Source organism: Pristiophorus japonicus, chromosome 12, assembly GCF_044704955.1.
Source record: "Pristiophorus japonicus isolate sPriJap1 chromosome 12, sPriJap1.hap1, whole genome shotgun sequence".
In the NCBI taxonomy this organism is placed as follows: domain Eukaryota; kingdom Metazoa; phylum Chordata; class Chondrichthyes; family Pristiophoridae; genus Pristiophorus; species Pristiophorus japonicus.
The window spans coordinates 199,832,610-199,853,300 of NC_091988.1; the positions used below are offsets into that span (position 1 = coordinate 199,832,610).

General features: G+C 48.4%; 1 protein-coding gene across 1 annotated transcript in view; it reads left to right on the forward strand.

Moving 5' to 3' along the window:
* Window positions 1-278: 278 nt before the first annotated feature.
* Window positions 279-20,691, forward strand: part of raly (RALY heterogeneous nuclear ribonucleoprotein) — a 216,868-nt gene continuing 196,455 nt past the window's right edge. The window contains exon 1 of the mRNA XM_070895131.1: window positions 279-551. The gene's annotated coding sequence lies outside the window, so the exon portion shown is untranslated. The remainder of the gene's footprint in view (window positions 552-20,691) is intronic.

The following is a 20,691-nucleotide window of genomic DNA, read 5'->3' on the forward strand; positions in this document are numbered from 1 at the left end:
TCCCAGGTTAAAAACATGACATCGTGTTGCACACATGAATGCACGAGTGGTTTTATTTTTTTTAATATTTGAATCGATAACAAGAGCTGCGGCTATTTAAAAGCTGATTTCTATAATTACTGCTCTGAGATTGGGAATAAGCAAGGCTTGGTGAGAGGAGGATGGATCTGGGAGGGACCCACCATCCGCGCAGAGGGAAGCGAGTGGGATGGGGAAGGGGGCGAGATCTGCCCCACCAGCCGAAAACCCGCAAACCCCAAGGCAGCCGGAGCAGATGGTGGTGCTGGGTGGGGTGGGGAGCCCTTTCTGGGGACTGTCGGGTGCATGGGCAGCCGGCTGGGTGTTGTCCCAGTCCCTGGTCACCCCTCTGGGCCAAGTGGGAAGTGCCGGCTGCTGGTGAATCTCCATGCGCTGAATTTGCTGGTTGCTTGTTATTTCAGCCCTTGCCTTGCCTCCCCTTACCCCCTGCCCCAGCCAGTCTGTTTCTCTCCTTTCTCTTATCTCTCTCTCTCTTTGCCGTTTTTTAAACTCCTGAATTTTCTTATCTCTCGGTGAGTAATTTTACTGTCTGTGACGTTTTGATTTTTTTTTAAAAAGACAAAGAAAACTCCTTGTTTTTGATCTTTTTGTTAATGCATTTCCTTAACAGAATATAGATAGATGGGGAGGGGAAGGGACAGTGTGTGTGTGTATTTATAAATAATAGTTTCTGTCTTGTTCTTGTGTTGCACCAGACACCAGTGTGAATATATATGAGTGTGTGAGAGAGAGAGACAATATTTGGGATAATTAATATGCAATATGAAAGGGAATATATTGCACACACGCCAGGTTGTGTATGTGCAACTATCAAGATTTTTGAATGCTATCCCATTTAGATTTTTCCTTTTTTCTGTCTCTCCAATGTATTTTTAATCAGTTGTGTATATATCCCTCCCCCCACCACCCAAGGTTCAAGTTCACCCCCTCTCCCCTCTGCAAAAATAATGTGTCACTTGGATGCAATTGTTTTGAACGACTTTTAGCAAAATGCAATTTTATTGCTCAGGATCTTGCGATTTTTTTTCCCCCTCCTTTTTTAAATCTCCCACCCCCAAAAGTTTGTCACTTTTTCTCTCGTTTGGCTGTGTTTTTGGAAGATGATTTCTCTCTCTCTTGTTTTTAAATGGAGTTGCTGTGGTTCTGAGGGAGATGGGGGTGTTGTGGTGATGGAGGTTTTGTGGCGAGAGAGAGGGTTTTTTTTTATTGTAGCAGTCTTGCTTGTTTTTAGCAACCAGCTGCTTTTATATTTTTTTACATCTAACACATGCATCTGTCAAAAAGAACAAACTCTTGATTGGTACATAGCATTTCACTGCAATTTAACAAAAAAATTAAATGTGATGCTGTGTGGTGTGATGGGCAGTTAAAAGTAGAAAAAGGAGTGTTTGAGGTGTTGACGGAGGTGTTAAAATGACTGGGCAATAAGATTGCATTTTGCTATAGAAAGACAGCTTAAAAAGGTCATCCTTCCCTCCTGAGACTTGAGGACAGTTACTCCCTGTCCCTGAGAGCAGGAAATCAATCTTATAATGTTAGACAAACTCTTAAAGGGGTACTGCCCTTGTGCGGGAAAATAAGTGGCAATTTTTTCATTTTTACTGTTTACAAGACATATCTTGAAAATTGTATTAAAATGTGTTAGTGTGGATATCAATGTGGCAAAGATAACTCCCTTGCCCCCTCAAAAATACCAGGTTTGGCAGCAAGGGGGCAATTATCCAATAAGATCATGTCCAAAGAGAGTTGAACCTTTCCCCCGGGATGAGCAATTGGCAGACCATCCCATAATTGTTTTTTGAAGGTGTTGGAATCGCCACATAGGGCTCCAATGGTGATGTGGTTAGTTGCTGTGTGTTACCGTGGTCATTATGGGTGGGCCTGCTGGATTGCTGTTGCTACAGGCAATCGATTTTGGGTTGCATTCACACTACAACGGTCCCAGCGTGAGGCATGTTTTACTTTGCTCTGACACTGCGATTGGAGTGTGTGAATTCGAATCTGTATCCCCCCCCCCCCCCATCGGGATCCCAACCCAACCCCACACTGGAACTGACTGACTGAAGCTACCCACACAAGGGTGTCTCGCTCCACTCAGTCTGGGCCGCGACGTCACGATCTAGACTCCAAGTTTAGTGTCGACCCCGGACCAGGTTCAGCCTGGCGAGGGTGCTGAGCTTGTGGAGTGGGTGTGCTCCCGTGGTAACTGCCTCTGGGCTGCTCCGAGACTGTTAGAGAGTTGTGAATCTTCCAGGCACGGGTATCACTGCCAACCATCCAGGATTCCTGCATTAGATGCAGAGAGGATGTTTCCCCTTGTGGGGGATTGTAGAACGAGAGGGCGCAGTTTCAGAATAAGGGGTCGGCCATTTAGAACTGAGATGAGGAGGAATTTCTTCTCCTTGGAGGGTTGTGAATCTGTGGAATTCTCTGCCGCAGAGAGGTGTGGAGGCTGGGTCACTGGTTATGGGGAGCGGGCAGGGAAGGGGAGCGGGCAGGGCAGGGAAGTGGAGCTGAGTCCATGATCAGATCAGCCATGATTTTATAGAATCGCGGAGCAGACTCGAGGGGCCAAATGGCCTCCTACTGCCCCAATTTCTTTTATTCTTGTATTCTCCTGGACTCATCCTGGACACAGCTGCAAGCACCGCCCCCTCCCTCCCCAGGAGAAATAAATCATAAGCGGCAAATTTATTTACTTAGCGGAAAAAAAACCCATTTGACTTCAATCATCCAGTTGGGTAATGAAGAACCTATTCGCTTTCCGATTGGCTGTGGGAAGGCAGGGGCACTGAGAGGATGGACATGTCGGCCAACCAATGGCGGGAAGGTGGGGGCGGGGCATTTGGAGGCAGGAGGTCATGTGACGAAAACTCCAGTAATACGTTCAACCAGAGTTGGCAACCCAACTTGCAACTAGTAGTTGAGGCAGAAACTATTCGAGACTCATTTTGGAGAGGTGGATGAAGGGAAAGTGGTTAAGGTGGAATGGGAACAGGGTGGGTAAATGTGATTAGAACTATTTGTTCACTTGGAGGGGAGGGGCCAACATGGACTGGTTGGGCCGAGTTGCCAGTGTCCGTGTTATAGCTTCTATATATTTCTGTGATTGTGATACCCGGACAGAAGAACATCTGGTAGGAATGGGCGACACGGCCAGTCCTGTTAATGAGGGCCCCTGACTAAAATTTATTTCATTTGAGAAAGCTAATCGTAGGCCGAGACCCTTACAGCCCAGGACGCCATTAAGGTTGAAAGGAGTAAACGAGAGGGTGAGGTAAATTGAAGAGTGGTGGTTCGGGGACACCAAGGTTGGGTTTTAAAAGCCTTTAAAGGAGGAAGATGCGATGGGGGAGTTTAACAGCTCCACAATTTTGAGCCTCAAAGAAAGAATGGGTTGGAGAAGAAGACTGCGTGATGAGTCTTTTTTAACTCAACAGGGTGATGATGCCGGGAGGAGGAAGATTGTGTAGATCTAAAGCGTTGGCCTTGACTCAGTGGGCAGCACTCCCACCTCTGAGGCAGAAGGTTGTGGGTTCAAGACCCACTCCAAAGACTTGAGCACATAATCCAGGCTGATACTCCGGGACTGACGGAGTGCAGCACTGTCGGAGGTGCCGTCTTTCAGATGAGACATTAAATCGAGGCCTCGTCTTCTCTCTCAGGTGGATGCTAAAGATCCCATGGCACTATTTTGAAGAAGAGCAGGGAAGTTATCCCTCAATCAACATTGCCAAAAAACAGATTATCTGGTTATTTATCACATTGCGGATTGTGGGACCTTGCTGTGCGTAAATTGGCTGTCACGTTTCCTACATTGCAATCGTGAACATAAGAAATAGGAGCAGGAGTAGGCCATTCGGCCCTTCGAGCCTGCACCGCCATTCAATAAGATCATGGCTGATCTTCTACATCAACTCAACATTGTTCACGCCTCTTAAATGGGACAGGGATAATAAGTGGCCAGTTGCGGAAGATGTGTCCCCATTTCCACTCTCCCACTCAATGCCATTCTGTACTGACCAAATAGACCAAACGTACATAAAGAGTAGAGTTAATGGAACGATCTCTTGGACCCCACCAGGAGCACGAACCGAGGAACGCACTTTTGTCAGTCCTTCTGGTGTCAACATAAGCATGTTGAGGGTGGGGGCGGAATTCAGGTCATATGGTGGTTTCTGTATAACTGGCCTGTCAACTGATCTAAAAACAGAAAATGTTGGAAATACTCAGGTCAGGCAGCATCTGTGGAGAGAGACACAGAGTTAATGTTTCGGGTCGATGACCCTTCATCAGAACCCTTGCTGTACAGGGGAAGACTCCTGGCCAAAGAATGGACATGGAGGCGAAGGCAGCGGAAAAAGACCTCAGCGTCGTGCTGAGCTCGAGATTAATTGAGGTGGGGGCGTAAAGGGATGAAGCTCAGGCCTTTGCTGAGGACTGATCGTTTGGGGTCAGAGAGAGGAAGGTCAGAGGGGATAGTGAAAACACAGCAGGGGGTGAGACTGGAAGAAAGGATGGGATCAGAGGGAAATGAGGGGGAAAGAAGGTTCCGGAGCGGCGTTGTTGTCCGAGAGTTGTTGAAGCTTACGATCCTTGACACCTGAAGTGAAGGATGAAATGATACTGTGGACCAGAACAGCTTGGAGATTGAGTGAGTCGGTGCTGCTGAAGAGAGAGGTCGAGAGCATGTATGTGCCTTGGGACTCCTGCTGTGGGCCACTTTGATTGTCGAACATGCCAATTAAAATGGGACAGTAGAGCAGTATGACTGCCATTTCTGGGTGGTTCCTCGGGAGCTGGAAACCTCATTGTCCGAGTGGAGGTGAAGTTGTCCAGTTTATTGAGCTTTCTCCATTTGTACTGATTTAAATACACTGTCAGCAATGTTCCCTCGACGTGTGCGGGACCACCTGATTGCTGCATGCCCGTGCACCTTCGGGGGAACATTGATTTGTATGTCAACTCGGAATCGAATGCGGTCACCCCGGAAAGGAAAAGAAAGAAAGACTTGCATTTATATAGCGCCTTTCATGACCACCAGACATCTCAAAGCCCTTTACAGCCAATAATGTACTTTTGAAGTGTAGTCACTGTTGTAATGTGGGAAACGCAGCAGTCAACTTGCGCACAGCAAGCTCCCACAAACTGCAATGTGTTAATGACCAGATAATCTGTTTTTTTTGTGATGTTGATTGAGGGATAAATATTGGCCAGGACACCGGGGATAACTCCCCTGCTCTTCTTCGAAATAGTGCCATGGGATCTTATACATCCACTTGGGAGGGCAGACGGGGCCCCGGTTTAACATCTCATTCGAAAGACGGCACCTCCGACAGTGCAGCACTCCCTCAGTACTGCACTGGAGTGTCAGATTTCTGTGCTCAAGTTCTTGGGGTGGGACTTGAACCCACAACCTTCTGACTCAGAGGCGAGGGTGCTGCCCACTGAGTTGCAGCTAACACTGTTTCTTGTTGACCTCTTTCCTCCATGTCCCATGTAGCCACATCCCAAATCGGAAGGATGCCTGGGGATAAATAAATGCATATTTCTCCAAATCCAAACAATAGTGATTGTTCTGGTTTGCAAAACACTCCGTCCTTAAAGGAGTTAACCAAATATTTTCTCTGTGAAGCCCTGGTAAGAGTACTTTCTTTACGAGGCGAGTCCATTATTACCTGTTGTCTTGTTCAGCAGAATCCTACCTTTCCTGACCTTTTGAGGTTTAATATTCAATATTGCAAGCAGTGCAATTAGTCAGTCAGATACTGCACGGCGAGAGATCTTTATAAAACCCCTGTTGAATTAGTTAAAGGGCTCTGACCAATGAAGTATTACCTGAGCCACATTCGGTAAAAGAATGTGTGTGCTCGCCCTTTTTAAAAAAAAATGCATTTATGTAGTGCTTTTAATATAGAAAAAAATGCCAAGGCACTTCACAGGAGCATAAATTTGACACCAAGTCACAGAAGAAGATATTAGGACAGGTAACCAAAAGCTTGTTCAAAGAAGTAGGTTTGAAGGAGTGTGTTAAAGGAGGGTAGAGAGAGAGTCAGAGAGGTTTTGGGAGAGAATCCTGGAGCTTGGGGCCCAGGCAGCTGAAGGCACGGCCGCCAATGGTGGGGTGACAGAAGTGGTGGATGGACAAGAGGCCAGAGTTGGAGGAGCGCAGAGATCTCGGAGGGTAGTAGGGTTGCAGGAGGGTACTGAAATAGGGAGGGGCGAGGCCGTGGAGGGATTTGAACACGAGGATGAATATTTTAAACTTGAGATGTTCAGGGACTGGGAGCCAATGTCGGTCAGTGTGTAGAGAGGGGTGATGGGTGAATTGACTTGGTGCGAGTTAGGATACGATACTCACAACAGAGTTTTGGCTGATCTGAAGTTTATGGAGGGCGGTAGGGGGGTGCGTTGGAATAGCGGAGGCAACAAACGCACGGATGAGGGTTCCAACAGCAGAGGCGTTGAGGCAGGGTCGGAGGCGTGGTGATATTGCAGGGGTGAAAGTAGGCATCTTGGTGATGGAGGGGGTTTTGGGATCAGCTTAGGGTCAAGTAGGACGCCGAGGTTGCGTACAGTCTGGTTCAGCCTCAGATATTGGCCGGGGAGAGGGATAGAATCGATGGCTAGGGAATGGAGTTTGTGACGGGTACTGAAGACAATGGCTTCGGTCTTCCCAATGGAGGAAATTTGCAGCTCATCCAGATCTGGAAATCGGGCAAGCAGTCTGACAACAACAGACTTAACGGGGCTGTGGTGAAATCCAGGTGTCGGAAGACACTTTCATGGCTCGTCTGGTTTATGCGGTTGCCGTTGGCAACCACCACACCTTTGACAGCAGTGCCGGAAGGTGAATGTGGTTCTGCCGCTGCCAAACCCTAGCACCCATCTCAGCAGCACCTGTGTGGGAGGTGGGGGAGGGATGGTGACCGCCGATTGGAAAATAAATATATTCTGGGGTTTAGAAGAATGAGAGATGATCTGATTGAAACATATAAAATTCTTAGAGGGATTGACAGGGTAGATGCTGCGAGGATGTTTCCCCAGGCTTGGGGAGTCTAGAACCAGGCAACATAATTTCAGAGTAAAGGGCCGGCCATTTAGGGCTGAGATAAGGAGCAATTTCTTCACTTAGAGGGTGGTGAATGTTTGGAATTCTCTGCCCCAGAGGGCTGTGGATGCTCAGTCATTGTGTATCTTCAAGACATAGAGCGATAGATTTTTTGACACAAAGGGAATCGAGGGATTGGGCGGGAAAGTGGAGTTCAGGTCGATGATCAGCCATGATCTTATTGAATGGTGGAGCAGGCTCGAGGGGCCGAATAGCCGACTCCTGCTCCTATTTCTGATACCCTTAACTGCCTGCCTGGAGGTGGCCTGAGCTTTTGCCAGTAATGAGGTTTCCCATTGCTAACCATAGCTGTTGATCCCTGTAATGTATTTGCTTCATGGGTTCTTTGCTTAAGAATTCATAGCAACACATTACTATTAAGAACTAGTTGGTTTATTAACAAAGGTTTAATAATCACGCTACACATTACCAGTTCATCCACCAGGCTCACAATGGCATACCTCATCGTGGATGAACTAAACCCAACGGGCTGGGGTTTTATTGAGTCTTGTGAACATCATGTGACTGACTAAACCACTCACAATGCAACAGCTCTACAACTATTTTTAAGTAACTTTAAATCAAGTGCCCCTTTTGTAAGGAAACAAAACTCTACAAATTAACCAATAAACATTAAAGGGAACCTTACAAATCGAATTAAATTCAAATTCTGTTCCCTGTTGAAATGATGCACTCCAGTCCCTCCGGCGCCCACCTCACATGGAAGGCCGCGAGCGTACCGGTGGACACCGCGTGCTCCATCTCCAGGGACACCCTTGCGCGAACGTAGGCGTGGAAGAGAGGTGGACAGTCGGGCTGAACGACCCCCTCGACTGCCCGCTGCCTGGACCGGTTAATGGCCCCCTTGGCCAGGCCCAGGAGCAGGCCCACAAAGAGGCCCTCCGACCTACCCGCTCCCCTCTGCACAGGGTGCCCAAAAGTCAGGAGCGTGGGACTGAAGCGCAACCAGAAATCGAGGAGCAGCCCCTTCAAATAATGGAGCAGGGTCTGCAACCTCACACACTGAACATACACATGGAACACGGACTCCCCCAGACCGCAGAAATTGCAGGTGACAACAGCTCTGTAAACATGTGAGCTTACTCGCAGGTACAGACATTACACCGTCCAGCCAACGTGGGATGGTCTGACAGTCAGAATTAAAGCTGTGAGCTAAGGGTTTGATATCAGGGACCGTGTACATGCTTACAACAGTTGTCTGTTGCTGTGGAATCCTTGGTGTGGCATCCACAGCACTGACAGCCTCGGGCTATGTACATAACTGATTCTGCTTGAAAGAAGCCTGCAATAATTAATCTCCAGCGTACTTTGCTCGTGTCACGTGCTGCATTCTGCAATGAGAGCTCAGACACCTGTGCTTTGTGGGGAACATATATAGAACAGGGTATTTTTAACTGTACTCCTGGTTAGCTTTGATGGGAAGCTGAAGTCCCATTGCAGCGCCTTGATTTTAAAAATCTCATCCTCGTTTTCAAATCCCTCCTCGCCCCCTCCCCATCTCTGTAACCTCCTCCACCCCTACAACCCTCCGAGATCTCTGCACTCCTCCAATTTTGGCCTCTTGCACCTCCCTGATTTTCACCGCCCCACCATTGGTGGCCGTGCCTTCACCTGCCTGGGCCCTAAGCTCTAGAATTTGCTCCCTAAACCTCTCCACCTCTCTCGCTCTCTCTGCCCCACTTTAAGATGTTCCTTAAAACCTACGCCTTGTCCTAATATCTCCTTATGTGGCTCGTTGTCAAGTTTTCTTTGATGATGCTGCTGTGAAGCGCCGAGGGATGTTGTTGTTGTAATAATAGTGTCCTTTGATGAGGAGAAGTTTTTCTTTCTTTTAACAAATTGGGGAAAAGCTAAGCTGAGTTGGGATTTTAGCCAAAGTGGACTGGAAACAGCTACTTGAAGGTAAATCATTGTCAGAGCAGTGGGAGACATTCAAGGAGGAGATCCGGAGGGTTCAGGCCAAATATATGCCCTTAAAGAAAAAAGGTGGGACTAACAAATCTAGAGCCCCCTAGATGTCAAGGGTCATACAGGGGAGGATAAAGAAAGAAAGGGAGGCTTATGACAGATTCCGAGGGTTCAATATTACAGAAACACTCGGAGTATAGAAAGTCAAAGGGCCCGAACTTGGTGGAAGCTAAGTTCCGCCCATAGGACCGCTGAGATACCTGACGGTATTTTGGGCGGGAGTTTTGTAAGATCTGGGCGGTAAAAAAGGGACTTACACTGTGAATCTGGGCGGTAGCAGGCGGGAGCTCCCAATCTTGGCGGCAAATGCAATCCTCGCCAAAGTGCCGCAGAGGATTGATTCAGGACCAGGGACGGGAGAGCACATAAAAATAAAAATTTACACACACAAACCCCTAGAAAATCTTCGGGGGACCCCATAGACATAAATCGCTGAAAACTAAATAAATAAAATAAAAATTCACTAACATTCTTTTGCAGGTCTTCATACTTACCGTCGGGGTTAGACCTGCCTCCACGCGGTGGTCATTCCTCCCACTGCCGCCGACTCCCGCCCGGAGCAATCTGCCAGTTCCAGGCGGGAGTCTTACGCGCCTTGCATGCTTGCAGACGTCAGCGGGCGGTTCCCAGCGGTACTCCCCTCCCGTCAGCGGGAGGCCCAGTGGAAACTGGCACCAAGGGCAGACTGCCCAGAAAACTCGGTGGCAGCGGACGGTGAGGCCAGCACATTCGGGCCCCAGGGTGTAATTAAAAATTAAATTAAGAAAGCAAAGAGAGAGCATCAAAAATTTTTGACAAGTAAAATCAAGGAAAACCCAAAAGATGTTTTATGACTACATTACGTGCAAGATGATAACTAAAGAAAGAGTAGGGCCTATTAGGAACCATAAAGGTAACCTGTGTGTGGAGGTGGAAGGTGTGAATATGGTTCTTAATGAATACTTTGCACCTGTTTTCTTAAGAGAGCGGCAATGAAGACTTTGCAATGAGGGAGGAAGAGTGTGAAATATTAGACGAGATAAATATAGTGAAAGAAGAAATATTAAGGGGCTTAGCAACTTTGAAAGTGGATAAATCCCCAGGCCCGATTGAAATGTATCCCAGACTGTTAAGAGAAGCAAAAGAGGAAATAGCAGAGGCTCTGACCATCATTTTCCAATCCTCTCTGGCCTAAGGTGCAGTGCTAGAGGACTGGAGGACTGCTAATCTTGTACCTTTGTTTAAAAAGGGAGAAAGGGATAGACCCGAGTAATTACAGGCCAGTCAGCTTAACCGCGATTGTGGGAAAATTATTGGAAAAAATTCTGAGGGACATGATAAATCTTCATCTAGAAAGACATGGATTAATCAAGGACAGTCAGCATAGATTTGCTAAGGGAAGGTCGTGTCTGACCAACTTGATTGAATTTTTCGAGGAGGTAACCAGGAGGGTCGATGAGGGCAGTGCGTATGATGTAGTGTACATGGATTTTAGCAAAGCTTTTGACAAGGTCCCACATGGCAGACTGGTCATGAAAGTAAAAGCCCATGGGATCCAGGGCAAAATGGTAAGTTGGATCCAAAATTGGCTCAGAGGCAGGAAGCAAAGGGAAATGGTTGAAGGGTGTTTTTCTGACTCTTTCCAGTGGGGTTCCACAGGGCTCAGGATGAGGTTCCTTGCTTTTTGTGGTATATATCAATGATTTAAACTTGAATGTAGGGAATATGATTAAGAAGTTTGCAGATGATATTAAAATCAGCTGTGTGGTTAATAATGAAGAAGAAAGCTGTAGACTGCAGGAAGATATCAATGAACTGGTCAGATGGGCAGAACAGTGGCAAATGGAATTCAATCCGGAGAAGTGTGAGGTAATGCATTTGGGGAGGGCTAACAAGGCAAGGGAATACACATTAAATGCAGAACACTGAGAAGTGTAGAGGAACAAAAGGACCTTGGAGTGCATGTCCACAGATCCCTGAATGTAGTAGGCCAGGTAGATAAGGTGGTTAAGAAGGCAGACTTGCCTTTATTAGCCGAGGCATAGAATATAACAGGGAGGTTATGCTTGAACTGTATAAAACACTAGTTAGACCACAGCTGGAGTACTATGTGCAGTTCTGATCACCGCATTACAGGAAAAATGTGATTGTAATAGAAAGCATACAGAGGAGATTTACGAGGATGTTGCCTGGACTGGAGAATTTTAGCTATGAGGAAAGATTGGACAGGCTGGGTTTGTTTTCTTTGGAACAGAGGAGACTAAGGGGAGACCTGATTGAGGTGTATAAAATTATGAGGGGCCTAGATAGAGTGGATAGGAAGGACCTATTTCCCTTAGCAGAGGGGTCAACAACCAGGGGCATAGCTTTAAAGTAATGGGTAGGAGGTTTAGAGAAGATTTGAAGGGAAATGTCTTCACCCAGAGGGTGGTGGGGGTCTGGAACTCACTACCTGAAAGGGTGGTAGAGGCAGAAACCCTCACCACATTTAAAAAGTACTTGGATGTGTACTTGAAGTGTCGTAACCTACAAGGCTCCGGACCAAGAGCTGGAAAGTAGAATTGGGCTGGATAGCTCTTGGTCGGCCGGCGCGGACACGATGAGCCAAATGACCACCTCCTGTGCTGTAAATTTCTATGATTCTAACAAGATTGGTGTTTGCTGCCATTACACTGGAGCGTGTCGAACCTGATTGAACATATAAATCTGGAAAGGGAAGGATACAGTTCCTGTCTATCAGATTTTTTCCACGCTTGTGCGGGAATGTGATCATTTACACATGCAAAAATACTGGCGTCATCAATCACTGCCTCCAGCAGCTCATTAAACGATGCAGCTCATTAAACAATTGCTTTAATGATCCACCCTGAGCTGCTTCCTGCTACATTATAACAGAATATGACAGCGAGATGGGCCTGACACGGGCTGGGCATGATTCTCTGGGTACTGGGATCGGTAGCATAGCGGTGATGTTACTGGACTAGTAATCCAGTAGGTCTGGACTAATGATTCAGGAAGATGTGAGTTCACAGCCCACCACAGCAGCTGGGGAATTTAAAATCAGAGAATTAAATAAATCTGGAATAATTAAAAAAAAAACTAAGCTAGGGTCAGTAATAGTGTGCATGAAGTTATCAGATTGTCGTAAAAACCCACTAATGACCTTTGGGGAGGGAAATCTGCCGTCCTTACCTGGTCTGGCCTATATGTGACTCCAGACCCACAGCAATGTGATTAACTCTTAACTTCCCTCTGATATGGCCCAGCGAAACACCCAGCTGTACCAAACTGCTACAAAGAAGTATACACAGACTGCAACGGCTCAAGGGGCAATTAGGGATGGGCAATAAATGTCGGCTTTGCCGGTGATGTCCACATCCTGTGAACGAATAAATAAAAAACTGGCTGCCCTCTGCCCCCTGGCTACCTTGCTTTAAATGACCATTCTTCACGTGTTACCCAAGTATTTGGCAAGAAGCATGGTAACTTAGGCTCACTCTCCTCCTGCTTGAGATGCACAGCCAGGGATCACCGGACAATGAGCAGGACGCTGGGATGATTGTTCTCCTTATTCACACTGGGGGCACTGAGGCAAAGTGTCTGCCCCCACTGCTCTCTCCTCGCGACTGAGATCATAAGATAATTATTTAGGAATGAGAGGAGACCATTCATACCCCTCAACCACCTCTGCCATTCAATTAGATCATGGCAGATCAGTGCTCAACTCTGTGCCCACCTTGGTTCCACAACCCTTAATACCCTTGCCTAAAAAACCCATCCCCAGCCTCAACAGCTCTTTGGGGGGAGAGAGTTCCAGATTCCCACTGCCCTTTGTGTGAAGAAGTGCTTCCTGACATCACCCCTGAACAGCCTGGCTCTAATTTTAAGGTTACACTCCCTTGTTCTGAACTCCCTCATCTCTCCTTTCTCTCCATCTATCCAATAAAATCCTTTGATCATCTTAAACACCTCAATTAGATCACCCATTATTCTTCTATACTCAGGGGAATACATTTACAGATGATCACTTAATGTTAGATACTTGAAGTTCATTTTTTTTTTTAAGTTCATACATTTGAACTCCCCGCTGTTTTCCTCTGCAGAGACTACGAGGCTCCGCTGTCAGGTAGGGTGAAGAACAGGTGTACTTCCCTGTGTTAGTGTCAGCTGTGGCTCAGTGGGCAGCACACTCGCCTCTGAGTCAGAAACTTGTGGGTTTAAGTCCCACTCCAGGAACTTGAGCACATAAATCTAGGCTGATACTCCAGTGCAAAGCTGAGGGAGTGCTGTACTGTCGGAGGGGCAGTACTGAGGGAGTGCTGTACTGTCGGAGGGGCAGTACTGAGGGAGTGCTATACTGTCGGAGGGGCAGTACTGAGGGAGCGCTGCACTGTCGGAGGGGCAGTACTGAGGGAGCGCTACACTGTCGGAGGGGCAGTACTGAGGGAGTGCTATACTGTCGGAGGGGCAGTACTGAGGGAGTGCCGCACTGTCGGAGGGGCAGTACTGAGGGAGTGCTGTACTATCGGAGGGGCAGTACTGAGGGAGTGCTGCACTGTCGGAGGGGCAGTACTGAGGGAGTGCTGTACTGTCGGAGGGGCAGTACTGAGGGAGTGCTGCACTGTCGGAGGTGTCGTCTTGTAGATGTTAAATCGAGGCTCCATCTGCTCTCTCAGGTGGATGTAAAAGATCCGATTGCACTATTTTGAAGAAGAGCAGGGGAGGTGTCCTGGCCAATATTTATCCCTCAATCAAAATAACAGAAACAGATTATCTGGTCATTATCACATTGCTGTTGGTGGGAGCTTGCTGTGCACAAATTGGCTGCCGTGTTTCCCACATTACAACAGTGACTACACTCCAAAAGTACTTCATTGGCTGCAAGGTGCTTTGAGACATCCGGTGGTTGTGAAAGGCGCTATATAAATGTAAGTCTTTTCTTTTTTAACTCCACTCTGTGCACCTGAACCCAGGATGCGAGCAGTGCAGGGTTATTGCAAGAGCATAGCTTGCTGCTTGCAATCATTTTCAGGCTGGTTATTGCTAGTTATTGCTGGTTAATTGACTGAGGCGGGATGGATGTAGGTTAGTAACCCAGACTCCATTCAGGAAAGGAAGCCTACGGGGCCATACATTTCACATTTATAAATGTCCCAGAACACCTCACAGCCAATGAATGACTTTTGAAGAGTAATCACTGTTATGTGGGCAAATGCCCCAGTCAATTCCCGCACAGAAAGGTCCCAGCAACCAGCAGCAATGAGATGAATAACCAGATAATCTGTTGTAGTTGAGGGATGATTGTTGGCGAGGACAATTTCTTCAAATGGTGCTGTGGGATCTTTTACATCCACCTAAACAGGCAGACAGGGCCTCAGGTCAGCATCTCATCCTAAAGATGCCACCTCCAACAATGCAGCACTCCCTCAGTCCTGAACTGAAGTGTCATTGGTGGGACCAATCCTGGAGTCGGGCACTGAACCCATGACCTTCTGACGGCGAGGGGAGAGGGCACCCACTGAGCCACAGCTGGTAATGATAATGTCAAACGTAAACTGATGACCGACTTCTGCTTTAGCACCAATCGCAGGTTTGCTCATTGACTGAAATTGGAGGAAGCAGCACAGACACTGTAAGCAACACGGTCTGTGTTGAGAAACACTTTTGTACAGGGGGTTGGAATCACAGAATGATCCAGCACAGAAGGAAGCCATTCATACTCGTCCAAAGAGAATCAGTCCCATTTCGCTGCCCTTGCTCCATGGCCCTGCAACTTGTTGTTGTCATATCGTCATGGAGGTTAGCGGGTGGATTCACGGCCGATTAACAACTTAGCAGGGGGCACGGGGGGGGGGGGGTTTCACCCACACCCTCTGGGCACGGGGGGGTTCACCCACACCCTCTGGGCACGGGGGGGTTCACCCACACCCTCTGGGCACGGGGGGTTCACCCACACCCTCTGGGCACAGGGGGGTTCACCCATTCCCTCTGGGCACGGGGGGTTCACCCACACCCTCTGGGCACGGGGGGGTTCACCCACACCCTCTGGGCACAGGGGGGGTTCACCCACACCCTCTGGGCACGGGGGGGTTAACCCACTCCCTCTGGGCACGGGGGGGTTCACCCACTCCCTCTGGGCACGGGGGGGTTCACCCACACCCTCTGGGCACATGGGGGGGGGGTCACCCACACTCTCCGGGCGCAAGGGTGAAATGAGCTTCCGACCAATTATATGCATAACTGGTAAAAAAATTAGCTACCCCAAAGCTCTTCTCCATGGACGATAATCCGATTATCCTCCTTTGCTTCCTTCCACCTATTTCAATCTCCATAACATCGGCTGCCTCAGCTCATCCGCTGCTGAAGCCCTCATCTATGCCTTTTTTACCTCAAGACTTGACTATTCCAAAGCACTCCTGGCTGGCTTCCCACATTCTACCCCACGTAAACTACCCTAACTTACACCGAGTCCCGCTTACCCATCACCCCCTGTGCTCGCTGACCTACATTGGCTTCCGGTTGAGCAATGCCTCGATTTCAAAATTCTCATCCTGGTTTTCAAATCCCTCCATGGCCTCGCCCCTCCCTATCTCTGTAATCTCCTCCAGCCCCACAAACACCTCCCCCCCCCCCCGCCCCCGAGATGTCTGCACTCTTCAAATTCTATCCTCTTGAGCATCCCTGATTATAATTGCTCAACTATCGGTGGCTGTGCCTTCAGTTGCCTGGGCCCCAAGCTCTGGGACTCCCTCCCTAAACCTCTCCTCCTCTCTATTTCCTCCTTCAAGACGCTCCTTAAAACCTACCTCTTTGACCAAACTTTCGGTCACCTGCATTAATTTCTACTTATGCGGCTTGGTATCAAATTTTTTATCTTATAATACTCCTGTGAAGCGCTTGGGACATTTTGCTACGATAAAGGCGCTATATAAGTTGTTGTTGTTGAGAATCCTGCTGGATGTCGGCCCAGAATTGCCAGCCCGAGCTCCGGCCTCCACTTGTCTGGACTGGGGTTCGAACCCTGAACCTTCAGACTCGGAGGTGGGAAATGCTACCACTGGGCTACGGGCTCGCTTCATGCACAGACACAAATCAGAATGGCCATTTTCAGATAAACGTAGGACCGGTTCACCCATGGCTCAGCTGTTTGAGGAATGCTGAGGAAGTTTGGCCGCAGCCCTCTTACTGACCTAGCTCCTGCTATTGACCCCCCTCACAGCCGTTACGCTCCACGGGCGAGATCTGGCAGTGAATGGTGTTGCAAATGGGGAGAGATGTGAAATGGGCTGCCGACTCGCCATATTATCGCACAAAGTCAAGATCTCCCTTTGCTAAATGAACTCCTATCTGATAAGTCCTCCATGCTTAGTAAAGTATAGCTGGATTTCATAGAATCATAGAAATTTACAGCACAGAAGGAGACCATTCGGCCCATCGTGTCCCTGCCGGCCGACAAAGAGCTATCTAGCCTAATCCCACCTTCCAGCACTAGGTTCTAGCTCTGTAGGTTACAGCACTTCAGGTGCACATCCAAGTACTTTTTAAATGCAATGAGGGTTTCTGCCTCTACCACCCTTTCAAGCAGTGAGTTCCAGACCCCCACCATCCTGTGGGTGAAAATGTTCTCCTCAGCTGCCCTCTAATCCTTCTGTTATGTATGTAAACATTACCAATGTGTAAGACTTGCCACCAGGGGGTGCACCTGTGAGAGACCTAAGGGTCACCTGCACACCCTGGGCAAGCAGGTTTAAGGCAGTCTACCATGCTGCTTCCCCACTTGGGAGTTACATTAAAGAGACCAAGGTCACAACAGTTTGAGCTTAAGATATGCAGTCTTGTGCACTGAACATAACACCTTCCACTTTAAATCTATGCCCCCTGGTTATTCACCTCTCTGCCAACTTCTAGCATGACCTCGCTGCTCTTATATTCTATGTCTCGGCTAATAAAAGAAAATATCCCGTATGCCTTCTGATCTACCAATCCTGCTACCTTCAGGGGTCTGTGGACATGAACTCCGAGGTCCCTTTGTTCCTCTACACTTCTCAGTGTCCTTCCATTTAATGTGTATTCCCTTGCCTTGTTAGCCCTTCCCAAATGCATTACCTCACACTTCTCCGAATTGAATTCCATTTGCCACATTTGTATGCAGGATAGATTACAAGTCAGCAATTGAATAATGTCAATTAAATCTCGTGCACGTCGATGAATCGACTTTATTGCTGAAAGCTCATGCTGAAGTTCATGCTTTGAAGGGCATGAGCACATATTTAATTCCTATCTAAAACGCTGACACGTCCCACTCCATCGGTCATACACGAGGATTGGCCCCACCCATATGCTGTAAATCCACTCGGGTTAATGAGGAAAGGTTGAGCAGGTTGGGCCGATACTCATTGGAGTTTAGAAGAATGAGAGGTGATCTTATTGAAACGTATAAGATTCTGAGGGGGCTCGACAGGATAGATGCAGAGAGGATGTTTCCCCTCGAGAGGGAATCTAGAACTAGGGGGCATAGTTTCAGAATAAGGGGTCACCCATTTACAACTGAGATGAGGAGGAATTTCTTCTCTCAGAGGGTCATAAATCTGTGGAATTCTCTGCCCCAGAGAGCTGTGGAGGCTGGATCATTGAATATATTTAAGGTGGAGATAGACAGATTTTTGAGCGATACAGGTGTAAAGGGTTATGTGGAGCGGGCAGGGAAGTGGAGCTGAGTCCATGATCAGATCAGCCATGATCTTATTGAATGGCGGAGCAGGCTCGAGGTGCCGAATGGCCGACTCCTGCTCCTATTTCTTATCTTCTAATGCTGCAAGCTGCCAACAGGAGTCAAGCCGGATAAGGCGATTCTGGTTTCCATCCCATTCATGTTGTGTCAGAAATTCCGATTGGGGTGAGGAGTGGGATTGCGGGGGTGGGGGGGGGGATTAAGCTTTCTATCGCCCCCCACGTCTAGCTTTGAAATCATGTCTGGGGGGGTGACATCAGTTCCTGGGATACCCCGGGTATCCCACCCCATGGTCCCTCTCGGGCTCTCCCCAGTATCCTGGGGCCAATATTTATCCCTCAACCAATATCATTAAAAAAAAGATTCTTTGATTATTATCTTATCATTGTTTGTGGGAGCTTGCTATGCCCAATTGGATACCGCGTTTCCCACATTACAACAGTGACTACACATGGAAAAAGTACTTCGTTGGCTGTAAAGCGCTTTGGGCCATCCTGAGGTTGTGAAAGGCGCTATATAAATGCAAGTTCTTTCTTAATTTCTTGGCTCCAATTTGACCCCCTCCTCTTCTGAAGGCTGTGGACAGAGGCTGTGGACATTGCCTACTGCCTCTCCAGTATCTTGCCCAGTTGGTCAATCATCCAGAGGGCAAACCAACACCGTCCACACCCCCCGACCCTACACATCACAGTCTCTAGCGGGGTGACCCGATGGTGGATAAGGGAGAGGGAGCCCTCGGATAATGAGCAGGAGGGAGAGGACTGGCTGCTTATCATCCCCTCCTCGTGTCTTTGACCTACTGCTGTCCTGGCAAAGAACAGCGAGCCCATGGCAGACTGGGGCAGAAGACAGGCCTCACTCGACAATGATCACCATCAGTCAGCAACAGGGAGAGAAACCCCTCCTGGTCACAAAGCAGGTGGCCACACATAAAATGGTGAGAATCTTCACTGATTCTGAAATTAATTAAACTGCAGGACATAAATAACAGGAAGATTGACTATAAAATGTTGCCGCTCAGGGTGTAGCTGACATTAAGGGTGCAATGGTGCTAAAAGACTTTAGACATTAAAACACACTTAATCTTCCCACCTCTGCTCACGTGTGATCAATTCCTCATAAAACACCGATTGTTTATTATCATTTTAAATGGACGGCAAATCCATTTTTGAATGATTTAGTTAACAAGACTCGGTGGCACATGGTGGAGCTGAAATTCAGTGCCGTCAGAAAGCTAATGGTGTTAAGGCCTTTTTTCCCCGATTGGCGCAGCAATATTCGCGGCGGCCATTGGATCCAAATTCAGCTTTTTGATCTCAAAAAAGTGTTCCAGTCTTATTAGCCCTTCAAACCTGAAAGTTTGCCGTCTTAATTGGGGCGTTATTCCCACGGGAAATTCGCTCTCAGAGTGATGTGGCAGCTGCCATTGCAACACGGGCGCGAGGGAATGAGCGTATCGATGCTGCTTTGGAGAAGATGGCCACAGCTCTGCAAGAGTCGATGGAGTGTCTAAGTGTTGTCATATCTGGTGGTTTTCAGACTGTGGCTGCGCGCATGCAGTCTCAGCTGGATGTCCCCCGAGACCCCAGTGCTGCTTTCGCGGCTGGGTCCACCACAGGCCACGGGGGACCTTCCGGTGTGGCTCCCTCAGATTGGTGGTGGTGGCATTGTGCCGCCCCTGGTGAGTTACTCCGGCTCCTCGGGCCAGGATACGGATGATGCGCTCCCTCCGGCTCGCGGCATTCCTGACCCCGGACCTGTCTCTCTGCCAGTGCCTCCACGCATGGCCTTGCCCGAGCCAAGCCAGCCTAAACCCTCCCAGGAGGGTGTTGACCAGTCTCCAGCCGGCCCTTCCAGGCCCAAAGCTGCTCGAGGGCGTCCTCGAAGGACATCTGCAGCTTCCACACAGGGAAGCCTTCCCAGACCCATGAGTCAGCCACAGGGGAGACACTGAGGCAAAGTCGCAGGTTAGGCACGCGTAGGAGGGGTTATACGGAAATGCACAAGGGTGGTAAATGATGATTATGTTATTTTTCTGCACTGTTTTTTGTTCTGATAGTTGTTTGGAGTTATATTAATTATCAATTAAATCTTTATTTTTCGCACCGATATCTGGGCTGCTGTATAATGTGAGGTGAGCATCAGCATCACCATCGTAGGCAGTCCCTCGTAGTCGAGGGATGCTTGCGTCTACTCTAAAAGTGAGTTCTCAGGTGACTGAACAGTCCAATACAGGGATTGCAGTCTCTGTCGCAGGTGGGACAGACAGTGATGGGAGGAAAAGGTGGCTGGGGAGCCTGGGTTGCCACACGCTCCTTCCGCTGCCTGCACTTGCTTTGGGAGTCTCGTGTCGGGCATGGGATGATGTGGCCTGCCCAATGGAGCTGATCGCGTGTAGTCAGTGCTTCGATGCTGGGGCTGTTGGCCTGATCGAGAACACCAACATTGGTGCGTCTATCCTCCCAGTGCATTTGCAGGATCTTGCGGAGGCAGCACTGGTGGTACTTCTCCAGTGCTTTCAGGTGACTACTGTATATAGTCCACGTCTCTGAGCCATACAGGAGGGCGGGTATCACTACAGCCCTGTAGACCATAAGGTTGGTGGCAGATTTGAGGTCCTGGTCTTCAAACACTCTCTTCATCAGGCGGCCGAAGGCTGCGCTGGTACACTGGAGGTGGTATTGGACCTCATCATCGATGTCTGCCCTTGCTGATAGTAGGCTCCTGATGTACGGAAAATGGTCCACATTGTCCAAGGCCGCGCCGTGGATTTTGATGACTGGGGGGCAGTGCTGTGTGGCAGGGTCAGGTTGTCTTGAAGATGTTTAGCGTAAGGCCCATG